The sequence below is a fragment of the Carcharhinus amblyrhynchos genome, chromosome 26, assembly GCF_965287045.1.
Source record: "Carcharhinus amblyrhynchos chromosome 26, sCarAmb.v2.hapA, whole genome shotgun sequence".
In the NCBI taxonomy this organism is placed as follows: domain Eukaryota; kingdom Metazoa; phylum Chordata; class Chondrichthyes; order Carcharhiniformes; family Carcharhinidae; genus Carcharhinus; species Carcharhinus amblyrhynchos.
Window position 1 is genome coordinate 24028882 of NC_137349.1, and position 13453 is coordinate 24042334.

A 13453-nucleotide genomic window follows, 5' to 3' on the forward strand; every position below is an offset into this window, starting at 1 on the left:
ACATATCAACTTATAATACAAAACTCCATGTTATGTGAGTAAATTGGATCTTTATGTGTGAAATTGTGAGTGTTTATCAATGCTGTTTATAACTTCCTAAGACTATCACCTATTTTAGTAACAGCAGACGAATCTTCAGCTGCAACTACTGATACATCCACAGCAACCCAAAGCTCAACATCAGCCTCTGTCTCAACAAGTACAACAGCGCAAATAACTACAGTGAGCCCCACTGAAGCATCAACAACTGAAGCAACAACAGGCACTACACCACTCCCATCAACGAGTGGTGAGTGTATCAAAGCATTCTTTCCAACTATTCCATTCCCAATCCTGAAAAACTACTGGAGGTTAGAAACGCGTAAAGGATCTGAGAAAACGAGAGCCATACGCTCTTTTTTGATACCTGCTTTACAACATGCCATCAGTTAAGAAAGATCACCAATGTCCCTACTTTCTCAGAAGATGAAGGAAGTTTGGCATGTCAGCTACAACTCTCACCAACTTTTGCAGATGCACCATAGAAAGCATTCTTTCTGATTGTGTCACAGCTTGGTATGACTCCGGCTCTGCCCAAGGCTGCAAGGAACTACAAAAAGGTCTTCAATGTAGGCCAATACATTACACAAACCAGCCTCCCATTCACTCACTGCCTATACTTCCTGCTGCCTTGGCAACGCAGTCAGCATAATCAAGGGCCCCACGCACCCCAGACATTCTCTCTTCCACCTTCTCCCTACAGGAAAAAGACAAAAATGCTGAGGTCATAGACCAAACTACTCAGAAACAGCTACTTCCCTGCTGTTATCAGACTTGTGAATGGACTTATCTTGCATTATGTTGATCTTTCTCTGCACCCAAGCTATGACTGTGACACTATATTCTGCAGTCTCTCATTTCCTTCTCTATGAACGGTATGTTGTGTCTGTAGAGAGTGCAAGAAACAATACTTTTCACTTTATGTTAATGCATGTGACAATAATAAATGAACATAAGAAATAGGAGCAGGAGTAGGCCAACTAGCCCTTCGAGCCTGCCCCGCCATTCAATAAGATCATGGCTGATCTGTCGTGGCTCAGTTCCACATTCCTGCCCTCTCCCCATAACCCTTAATCCCCTCTCTTATAAAAACATAAGAAATCAAACCAAATCAAAAAAAGTTAACTGCACTATAGAATAAGATGTGGAAGGTGGATTATCAGCTGTAATGTTAGAATGCTGTCCTGGCATTTAGTATAACTCTTTGAGCCTGCACCTATTTTAATAACTGCAGCATTAGAACTGTCAACTCCAAGCATACAGACATCCAGTGCATCACAAACCTCTACATCAGCTCCTCCCTCAACAAGTACAATTGCATCAACAATTACACTGAGCTCAACAGAAGCATCGACAACTGCAGAAGCATCAATCACAACATCCAACCCCTCAATAAGTAGTGAGTATACGTGTGCTCTCTTATCAGGTTTAATATCTCCATGCATTCTGTTAACTTCTGGTAGAAAAATAATTAATTGAATATGATAAAAGCAAGCCCCAAGGGGAGTAATGGGCAGATGAGATTTGCTCATTAGAGTCGTATTAACATGCCAAGTTAAAAACACGTAAATCTTCTGATAATATGAGAGTTGTATCCTGTTATTGATGCATGCTTTTCAAGATGCCGTCAGTTAGTTGCATTATATTATACGACGGGAAATGTGGATTTTCTGCCAAAATGTCAGCATGTGCTCTAGGCGTTTTTTATAATCTTTAAGCGTGTCATCTATTGTAGTAACTGCAGCAACAGAGCAATCGACGACAAGCCTTGAGACATCCAGTGCAGCACAAACCACGACATCAGCTCCTTTCTCAACAAGTACAATTGAATCAACAACTACACTGAGCTCAACAGAAGCATTGACAACTGCAGAAGCATCAATCACAACATCTCTCCCTTCAACAAGTAGTGAGTATGCGAGCGTGCTTTTATCAGATTTAACATCTCTATGCATTCCCGTTACTTCCCAATAGAAAACAATTAATTGAATGTGTTTAAAGCAAGTCCCAAGTAAAGTAATGTACAGATGAAATTTGCTCCTTAAAGTCATTTTAACATACCAACTTACAAAATTCCATGTTATGTAAGGAAATTGGATCTTTATGTGTGAAATTGTGTGTGTTTTTCCAAGCAGTTCGTAACTTCTAAGACAATAACCTATTTTAATAACAGCAGAAGAAACTTCACCTGTAAATACTGAGACATCCGCAGCAACACAAAGCTCAACATCAACTTCCGTCTCAACAAGTACAATAGCGCAAACAACTACAGTGAGCTCCACTGAAGCTTCGACAACTGAAGCATCTACACCAACCCCATCAACAAGTGGTGAGTATTTCAAAGCATTCTCAGCAGCTATTCCGTTCCCAATTCAGAAAAATGTCTCAAAGTTAAAAGCACGTAAATGTTGTTACAATACGAGAGTCGTATCCTGTTATTTGATAACATGCTTTGCAAGATGCCATCAGTTACTTGCATAGTATAATATGACGGGAAATGTGGATTTTCTGCCAAAATGGCAGCATGTGGTCCGGGCATTTTTTCATAATCTTTAAGCCTGTCATCTATTTTATTAACTGCAGCAACAGAGCAATCGACTACAAACATTGATACATCCAGTGCAGCACAAACCACGACATCAGCTCCTCCCTCAACAAGTACAATTGCATCAACATCTACACTGAGCTCAACAGAAGCATCGACAACTGCAGAAACATCAATCACAACATCCCTCCCTTCAACAAGTAGTGAGTATTATAGCGCTGTATTAACATCTATATGCATTCCCGTTACTTCCCAATAGAAAACAATTAATTGAATGTGTTAAAAGCAAACCCTAAGTCGAGTCAGGTACAAATGAGATTTGCTCATTAAGGATGTTTTAACATACCAATTTATGTTAAAAAATTGCATGTTATATGAGTAAATTGGATCATTATGTACGAAATGTGTGTGTGTCAAAGCAGTTCGTAATTTCCTGAGACAATCACCTATTTTAATAGCAACAGAAGGATCTTCGGCTGCAACTACTGAGACATCCACAGCAGCACAAAGCTCAACACCAGCTTCTGGCTCAACAAGTACAATATTACAAACAACTACAGTGAGCTCCACCGCAACATCAACAACTGAAGCAACAACAGGCACGACACCATCCCCATCAACAAGTGGTGAGTATTTCAAAGCATTCTCTGCAGCTATTCCATTCCCAATTCTGAAAACTGTCTGGAAATTAAAAACACGGAAATGATCTGATAATAAGAGAGTCGTATCCTGTTATTTGATACATGCTTTGCAAGATGCCATCAGTTAGTTGCACTGTATAATACGACGGAAAATGTGGATTATCTGCCAAAATATCAACCTTGTCCGGGTGTTTTTTATAATCTTTAAGTGTGTCATCTATTGTAATAGCTGCAGCGACAGAGCAATCGACTGCAAACATTGAGACATCCAGTGCAGCACAAACCATGACATCAGCTCCTCTCCCAACAACTACAATTGCATCAACAGAAGCATTGACAAATGCAGAAGTATCAATCATAACATTCCTCCCTTCAACAAGTAGTGAGTATACATATGTTGTCTTATCAGTTTTAGCATCTCTATGCATTCCTGTTTACTCCAGGTATATAAATAAGTAATTATTAAAAGGTAGCCCCAAGTAGTGTAATGTTCAGATGAGATTTGTCCATTAGAGTTGTTTTCACATGCCAAGTTACATTACTAAATTCCATGTTACGTGAGTATAGTTCACTTTTATGCAAGACGTTGCATGTGTTTTTCCATGCTGTTTGTAACTTACAAAGACTATTAACTATCTTACCAACAGCAGAAGAGTCTTCGGCTGCAACGACTGAGACATCCACAGCAGCGCAAAGCTCAACATCAGCTTCTGTCTCAAGAAGTACAATAGTGCAAGCACCAACAACTGAAGCAACAACAGGCACTACACCAACCCCATCAACAAGCAGTGAGTATATCAAAATATTCTTTGCAGCTATTCCATTCCCAATTCTAAGAAGCTTCTGAAAGCTGGAAACACAGATATTGTGACAATACAAGAGTTGTATGATATTATTTGATACACGCCTTGTTAGACATCATCAGTTGGTTGCATTGTGTAACACGAAGGGAAATGTGGATTATCAGGTACAATGTCAGAATGTTGTCCAGGCATTTTGTATCACTATTTAAACCTGTCAGATATTTTAATAATTTCAGCAACAGAGGCGTCGACTGCAAACATTGAGACATCCAGTGCAGCACAAACCACTACATCAGCTCTTTTCTCAACAACTACAATTGTATCAACAACTACACTGAGCTCAACAGAAGCATCAACAACTGCAGAAGCATCAATCACAACATCCCTCCCTTCAACAAGTAGTGAGTATACGAGTGCTCTCTTTTCAGATTTAACATCTCTATGCATTCCTGTTTACTCAAGGTTTATAAACAATGAATTGAATGTATTAAAAGGTAGCCCCAAGTACTCGAATGTGCAGATGAGATTTGCTCATTAGGTTGTTTTAACATGCCAAGTTACATTACTAAATTCCATGTTATGTGTGTAAAGTTGACTTTTATGCAAGACACTGCGTGTGCTTTATCCATGGTGTTTGTAACTTACAAAGACTATTAACTCTCTTACCAACAGCAGAAGAGACTTCAGCTGCAACGACTGAGACATCCACAGCAGCGCAAAGCTCAACATCAGCTTCTGTCTCAACAAGTACAATAGCGCAAACAACTACAGTGAGCTCCACTGAACCATCAACAACTGAAGCAACAACAGGCACTACACCACCCCCAGCAACAAGTGGTGAGTATATCTAAGCCTTCGTTGCAACTATTCCATTCCCAATAGTGAAAAAGAATTGGAAGTTAGATAAACATTAACGATCAGATAATATGTGAGGAGTAATCTGGTTCCTGATGTATACTTTGCAAGATGCCACCAGTGAGTTACACTGTATAACAGCACGGGAAATGTGGATTATCAACCAAAGTGTCAGAATGTTGTCTAGCCATTTTCATGTCTGTGATCTATTTTAATAACAACAGCAACAGAACAGTCAACTGCAAACACTGAGACATCCAGTGCAGCCCAAACCACTACATCAGCTCCTACTTCAACGAGTACAATTGCATCAACAACTACACTGAGCTCAACAGAAGGTTCGACACCTGCAGAAGCATCAATCACAACATCCCTCCCTTCAACAAGTAGTGAGTATGCGAGTGCGCTCTAATCAGTTTTAACGTCTATATGCATTCCCGATACTTCACGATAGAAAACAATTGAATGTGTTAAAAGTAAGCCCCAAGTAAAGTAACGTACAGATGAGATTTGCTCATTAAAGCCGTTTTAACATACCAGCTGATAATACAAAACTCCATGTTATGTGAGTAAATTGGATCTTCATGTGTGAAATTGTGTGTGTTTTTCCATGCTGTTTGTAACTTCCTAAGCCAATCACCTATTTTAACAACAGCAGAAGAATCTTCAGCTGCAACTACTCAGACATCCACAGCAGCACAAAGCTCAATATTAGCTTCTGTCTCAACAAGTACAATAGCGCAAACAATGACAGTGAGCTCCACTGAAGCATCAACAACTGAAGCAACAACAGGCACGACACCATCCCCATCAACAAGTGGTAAGTATTTCAAAGCATTCTCTGCAGCTATTCCATTCCCAATTCTGAAAACTGTCTGGAAATTAAAAACACGTAAATGATCTGATAAAAAGAGAGTCGTATCCTGTTATTTGATACATGCTTTGCAAGATGCCATCAGTTAGTTGCATTCTATAATATGACGGGAAATGTGGATTATCTGCCACAATGTCAGAATATTGTACGGGGTTTTTTCTATAATCTTTAAGCATGTCATTTATTTTAATAACTGCAGCAACAGAGCAATTGACTACAAACATTGAAACATCCAGTGCAGCACAAACCACAACATCAGCTCCTCCCTCAATAGGTTCAATTGCATCAACAACCACACTGAGCTCAACAGAAGCATTGACAACTGCAGAAGCATCAATCACAACATCCCTCCCTTCAACAAGCAGTGAGTATATGAGTCTTCCCTTATCAGTTTTAACTTCTATATGCATTCCCGTTACTTCCCAATAGAAAACAATTAATTGAATGTTAATTCCTGTTTACTCCAGGGAAATAAAAAAGTAATTGAAATGTATTTGAAAGTAGCCCCAAGTAGTGTTATGTGCAGATGAGATTTGCTCATTTGAGTTGTTTTCACATGCCAAGTTACATTACTACATTCCATGTTATATGAGTAAAGTTCATTTCTATGCAAGACAGCGTGTGTGTTGTTCCATGCAGTTTGCAACTTACAAAGACTATTAACTCTCTTACCAACAGCAGAAGAGTCTTCGGCTGCAATTACTGAGACATCCACAGCAGCGCAAAGCTCAACATCAGCAACAACAGGCACTACAGCATCCCCATCAACAAGTAGTGAGTATATCAAAGCATTCTTTCCAAATATTCCATTCCCAATCCTGAAAATCTACTGGATCTCATGATATATTACTAAATTCCAAGTTATGTGAGTAAATTGAATTTTGATGTGTGTCTTTTTCCATGCTGTTTGTAACTTACAAAGACTATCATCCATTTTAATAACAGCAGAAGAATCTTCAGCTGCAACTCCTGAGACATTCATAGCAACACAAAGCTCAACATCAGCTTCTGTCTCAACAAGTACAATAGTGCAAACAACTACAGTGAGCCCCACTGAAGCATCAACAACTGAAGCAACTACACCACCCCCAACAACAAGTGGTGAGCATATCAAAGCATTCTCTGCAGCCTTTCCATTCCCAATTCTGACAAACTACTGGAGGTGAGAAACACACAAAAGATCTGACAATACGACAGTCATATCTTGCTGCTTCATACCTACTTTGCAAGATGCTACCAGTTACTTGCACTATATGATAAAACGAAGTTGGATTAATAGCTATAATATTAGAATGTTTTTGAGGCATTTTGTTCCCTCTTTAAGCTTGTCATCTATTTCAATAACTACAGCAACAGAACAGTCGACTGCAACCATTGCAACCTCCAGTGCAGCACAAACCACTACATCAGCTCCTCCCTCAACAAGTACAATTGCATCAACAACTACACTGAGTTCAACAGAAGCATCGACAACTGCAGAAACATCAATCACAACATCCATCCTTTCAATAAGTAGTGAGTATATGAGTGCTCTCTTATCAGGTTTAATATCCCCATGCATTCTGTTAACTTCTGGTGGAAAAATAATTAATTGAACATGATAAAAGCAAGCCCCAAGTCGCGTAATGGGCAGATGAGATTTGCTCATTAGAGTCGTATTAACATGCCAAGTTACATTACTAAATTCCATGTTATGTGAATAAAGTGGATTTTTGTGCTAGGCACTTCATGTGTTTTTTCATGCTGTTTGTAACTTACAAAGAATGTTAACTCTCTTAGCAACAGCGGAAGAGTCTTCGGCTGCAACTACTGAGACATCCACAGCAGCGCAAAGCTCAACACCAGCTTCTGGCTCAGCAAGTACAAGATTACAAACAACTACAGTGAGCTCCACTGAAACATTAACAACTGAAGCAACAACAGGCACTACACCAATCCCACCAACAAGTGGTGAGTATTTCTAAGCATTCTCTGCAGCTATTCCGTACCCAATTCTGAAAAACGTCTGGAAATTAAAAACACGTAAATGATCTGATAATACGAGAGTCGTATATTGTTATTTCATGCATGCTTTGCAAGATGCCATCAGTTAGTTGCATTGTATAATACGATGGAAAATGTGGATTATCTGCCAAAATGTCAGATTTTTATAATTTTTAAGCATGTCATCTATTCTAATAACTGCAGCAACAGAGCAGTCGACTACAAACACTGAGACATCCAATGCAGCACAAACCACAACATCAGCTCTTGCCTCAACGAGTACAATTGCATCAACAACAACACTGAGCTCAACAGAAGAATCGACAACTGCAGAAGCAACAATCACAACATCCCTCCCTTCAACAAGTAGTGAGTATATATGTGCTGTCGTATCAGTTTTAGCATCTCTATGCATTCCTGTTTACTCCAGGTATATAAATAAGTAATTATTAAAAGGTAGCCCCAAGTAGTGTAATGTTCAGATGAGATTTGCTCATTTCAGTTGTTTTCACATGCCAGGTTACATTACTAAATTCCATGTTATATGTGTAAAGTTCACTTTTATGCAAGACATTGCGTGTGTTTTTCTACGCTGTTTCTAACTTACAAAGACTGTTTATCTTACCAACAGCAGAAGAGTCTTCAGCTGCAACAACTGAGACATCCACAGCAACGCAAAGCTCAATGCCAGCTTCTGCCTCAACAAGTCCAATAGCGCAAACAACTACAGTGAGCTCCAGTGAGGCATCAACAACATCAGGCACTACAACAATCCCATCAACAAGTGGTGCGTATTTCAACGCATTCTCTGCAGATATTCCATTCCCAATTCTGAAAAGCGTCTGGAAATTAAAAACACGTAAATGATCTGATAATACGAGAGTCATGTCCTGTTATTTGGTACATGCTTTGCAAGACGCAATCAATTAGTTACATTGTATAATACGACAGGAAATGTGGATTATCTGCCAAAATATCAGAATGTTGTCCGGGGTTTTTTTTAGTAATCTTTAAGAGTGTCATCTATTTTAATAACTGCAGCAACAGAGCAATCGACGACAAATATTGAGACGTCCAGGGCAGCACAAACCACGACATCAGCTCCTCCCTCAACTACAATTGCATCAACAACTACACTGAGCTCAACAGAAGCATCGACAACTGCACAAGCATCAATCACAACATCCCTCCCTTCAACAAGTAGTGAGTATACAAGTGCTCTCTTATCAGTTTTAACATCTCTATGCATTCCTGTTTACTCCAGGTATATAAAAAAGTAATTGAAATGCATTAAAAGGTAGCCCCAAGTAGTTTCATGTGCAGATGAGATCTACTCATTAGAGTTGTTTTCACATGCCAAGTTACATTACTAAATTCCATGTTATTTGTGTAAACTTCATTTCTATGCAAGACAGTGTGTGTGTAGTTCCGTGCAGTTTGCAATTTACAAAAACTATTAACTCTCTTACCAACAGCAGATGAGTCTTCGGCTGCAACTACTGAGACATCCACAGCAGCGCAAAGTTCAACATCAGCTTCTGTCCCAACAAGTACAATCGCGCAAACAACTACTGTGAGCTCCACTGAAGGACCAACAACTGAAGCACCGACAGGCACTACACCAGCCCCATCAACAAGCGGTGAGTATATCCAAGGATTCTTTGCAGTTATTCTAATCCCAATTGTAAAATGCTTCTGTAAGCTGGAAACACAGAAATATTGTGACAATACGAGAGTCGTATGATGTTATTTGATGCATGCCTTCTTAGATTCTATCTGTTGGTTGCATTGTGTAATACAATGGGAAACGTGGATTATCAGCGATAATGTCAGAATGTTGTCCAGGCATTTTTTATCACTATTTAAGCCTATCACCTATTTTAATAGTTACAGCAACAGAACAGACGATTGCAAACACTGAGACACCCAGTGCAGCACAAACCACTACATCAGCTCTTCCCTCAACAAGTACAATTGCATCAACAACTATACTGAGCTCAACAGAAGCATCGACAACTGCAGAAGCATTAATCGCAACGTCCATCCCTTCAACAAGTAGTGAGTGTATGAGCGTTCTCATATCAGTTATAACATCTCTATGCATTCCTGTTTACTTCAGACATATAAACAACTAACTGAACGTACTAAAATATAGACCCAAGTAGAGTAATGTGCAGTTGAGATTTTCTCATTAGAGTTGCCACGGTGAGTATATCAAAGCATTCTTTGCAGCTGTTCCATTCCCAATCCTGAAAGCTTTCTGGATGTGAAAAATTAATAAATGATCTGATTATACCAGAGTCTAAGCCAGTTTTGATAACTGCTTAGCAAAATGCTCTCTGTTTGCTGAACTTTATAATAAGACGAGGAAGGTGCATTATCAGCTATAATGTGAGAATGTTTTCCAGGCATTTCATTCAAATGTTTAAGCCTGTCACATATTTTAATAACCACAGCAACAGAACAGTCAACTGCAATCACTGAGACATCCAGTGCAGCACAAACCACAACATCAGCTCCTCCCTCAACAACTACACTGAGCTCAACAGAAGCATTGACAACTGCAGAAGCATCAATCACAACATCCCTCCCTTCAACAAGTAGTGAGTATATGAGTGCTGTCTTATCAGTTTTAACATTTCTATGCATTCCCATTTACTCAAGGTTTAGAAACAATGAATTGAATGTATTAAAAGGTAGCCCCAACTAGTCTAATGTGCAGATGAAATTTGCTCATTAGAGTTGTTTTAACATGCCAAGTTACATTTCTAAATTCCATGTTATATGTGGAAAGTTCACTTTAACGCAAGACACTGTGTGTTTTTCCATGCAGTTTGTAACTTACAAAGAGTATTAATTCTCTTACCAACAGCAGAAGAGTCTTCAGCTTCTGTCTCAACAAGTACAATAGCGCAAACAACTACAGTGAGCTCCACTGAAGCATCAACAATTGGAGCAACAACAGGCACTACGCCATCCCCATCAACAAGTGGTGAGCATATCAAAGCATTCTCTGCAGCTATTCCATTCCCAATTCTGAAAAATGTCTGGAAGTTAAAAACACGTAAATGTCCTGATAATAAGAGAGTTGATACATGCTTTGCAAGATGCCATCAGAACATAAGAACATAAGAACATAAGAAATAGGAGCGGGAGTAGGCCATCTAGCCCTTCGAGCCTGCCCCGCCATTCAATAAGATCATGGCTGATCTGTCGTGGCTCAGTTCCACTTTCCCGCCCTCTCCCCATAACCCTTAATCCCCTCTCTTATCAAAAACCCATCAACCCGCGTCTTAAAAATATTTAGCGAGGCAGCCTCCACCACTTCAACGGGCAGAGAATTCCAGAGATTCACCACCCTTTGAGTGAAGAAGTTCCTCCTCAACTCCGTTCTAAACCGCCCCCCCTTTATCTTGAGGCTGTGCCCCCTAGTCCTACTATCTTTTTTGAGCAGGAAGAGTCTCTCCACCTCTATCCTATCCATCCCATTCATCATCTTATACGTCTCAATGAGATCTCCCCTCATTCTTCTAAACTCTAACGAGTACAAGCCTAGTTTATTCAGCCTCTCCTCATAGCTCAACGCCCTCAACTCCGGTATCAGCCTAGTAAACCTCCTCTGCACTCCCTCCAAGGCCAAAATATCTTTGCGCAGGTGCGGCGCCCAAAAATGCACACAGTACTCCAGCTGCGGCCTCACCAATGCCCTATACAGCTGCAGCAAGACCTCCCTACTTTTATATTCAATCCCCCTCGCTATGAAGGCCAGCATCCCATTCGCCTTCCTGACCACCTGCTGCACTTGCAAGCTGGGTTTTTGCGACTCGTGCACAAGGACCCCTAAGTCCCTCTGCACCGTCGCCTGCTGCAGTTTTTCGCCACGTAAGTAATAATCCTTCCTACCATTATTCCTACCAAAGTGGACCACCTCACACTTGCCAACATCAGCTCGTTGCATTGTATAATACGACGGAAATGTGGATTTTCTGCTAAAATGTCAGAATGTTGTCTGGGCATTATTTTATAATTTTTAAGCTTGTCATCTATTTTAATCACTGCAGCAACAGAGCAATCAACTACAAACACTGAGACATCCAGTGCAGCACAAACCACGACATCAGCTCCTCTCCCAACAACTACAATTGCATCAACAACACCGAGCTCAACAGAAGCATCGACAACTGCAGAAGCATCAATCACAACATCCCTCCCTTCAACAAGTAGTGAGTATACGAGTTCTCTCTTATATTTTAAACATCTCTATGCATTCCTGTTTACTTCAGGTATATAAATAAGTAATTGAAATGTATTAAGAGGTAGCCCCAAGTAGTGTAATGTGCAGATGAGATTTGCTTATTAGAGTTGTTTCAACATGCCAAGTTACATTACTAAATTCCATGTAATATGTGTAAAGATCACTTTTATGCAAGACATTGCATGTGTTCTTCCATGCTGTTTGTAACTTACAAAGACTATTAACTATCTTAACATCAGCTGAAGAGTCTTTGGCTGCAACTACTGAGACATCCACAGCAACGCAAAGCTCAACATCAGCTTCTGTCCCAACAAGTACAATAACGCAAACAACTACAGTCAGCTCCACTGAAGCACCAACAACTGAAGCAACAACAGGCACTACACCACTCCCATCAACAAGCGGTGAGTATTTCAAAGCATTCTTTGCAACTATTCCATTCCCAATTCTGAAAAGCTTCTGAAAGATGGAATCACATGAATATTGTGACAATACGAGAGTTGTATCCTGTGATTTGATACATGCCTTGTTTGATACCATCAGGTGTTTGCATTGTGTAATGCGACAGGAAATGTGGATTATCAGCTATAATGTCAGAATGTTGTCCAGGCGTTTTGTATCACTATTTAAGCCTGTCACCTATTTTAACAGTTACGGCAACAGAAGCGTCGACTGCAAACATTGAGACATCCACTGCAGCAGAAATCACTACATCAGCTCCTTTCTCAACAAGTACAATTGCATCAACAACGACACTGAGCTCAACTGAAGCACTGACAACTGCAGAAGCATCAATCACAACATCCCTCTCTTCAACAAGTAGTGAGTATACGACTATTCTCATGTCCATTATATCATTGCTATGCATTCCTGTATACTTCAGACATATAAACAACTAACTGAATGTACTAAAAGGTAAACCCAAGCAGAGTAATGTGCAGGTGAGATTTTCTCATTAGAGCTGCTTTTCTGAATATATCAGAGCATTCTTTGCAGCTATTACATTCCCAATCCTGAAAACCTTCTGGATGTTAAAAACAAGTAAATGAACTGATTATGCGAGAGTCTAAGCAAGTTTTGATAACTGCTTCGCAAAATGCTCTCAGTTCACTGAACTTTACAATAAGACAAGGAAGGTGCATTATCAGCTATAATGTTAATGTATTTTAATAACCACAGCAACAGAACAGTCAACTGCAAACACTGAGACATCCAGTGCCACACAAACCACTACAGCAGCTCCTCCCTCAACAAGTATAATTGCATCAACAACTACACTGAGCTCAACAGAAGCATCGACAACTACAGAAGCATCAATCACAACAACCCTCCCTTCAACAATTAGTGAGTATATGAGCACTCTCTAATCAGTTTCAACATCTATATGCATTCCCGTTCCTTCCTGAAAGAAAACAATTAATTGAATGTGTTAAAAGCAAGCCCCAAGTAAAATAATGC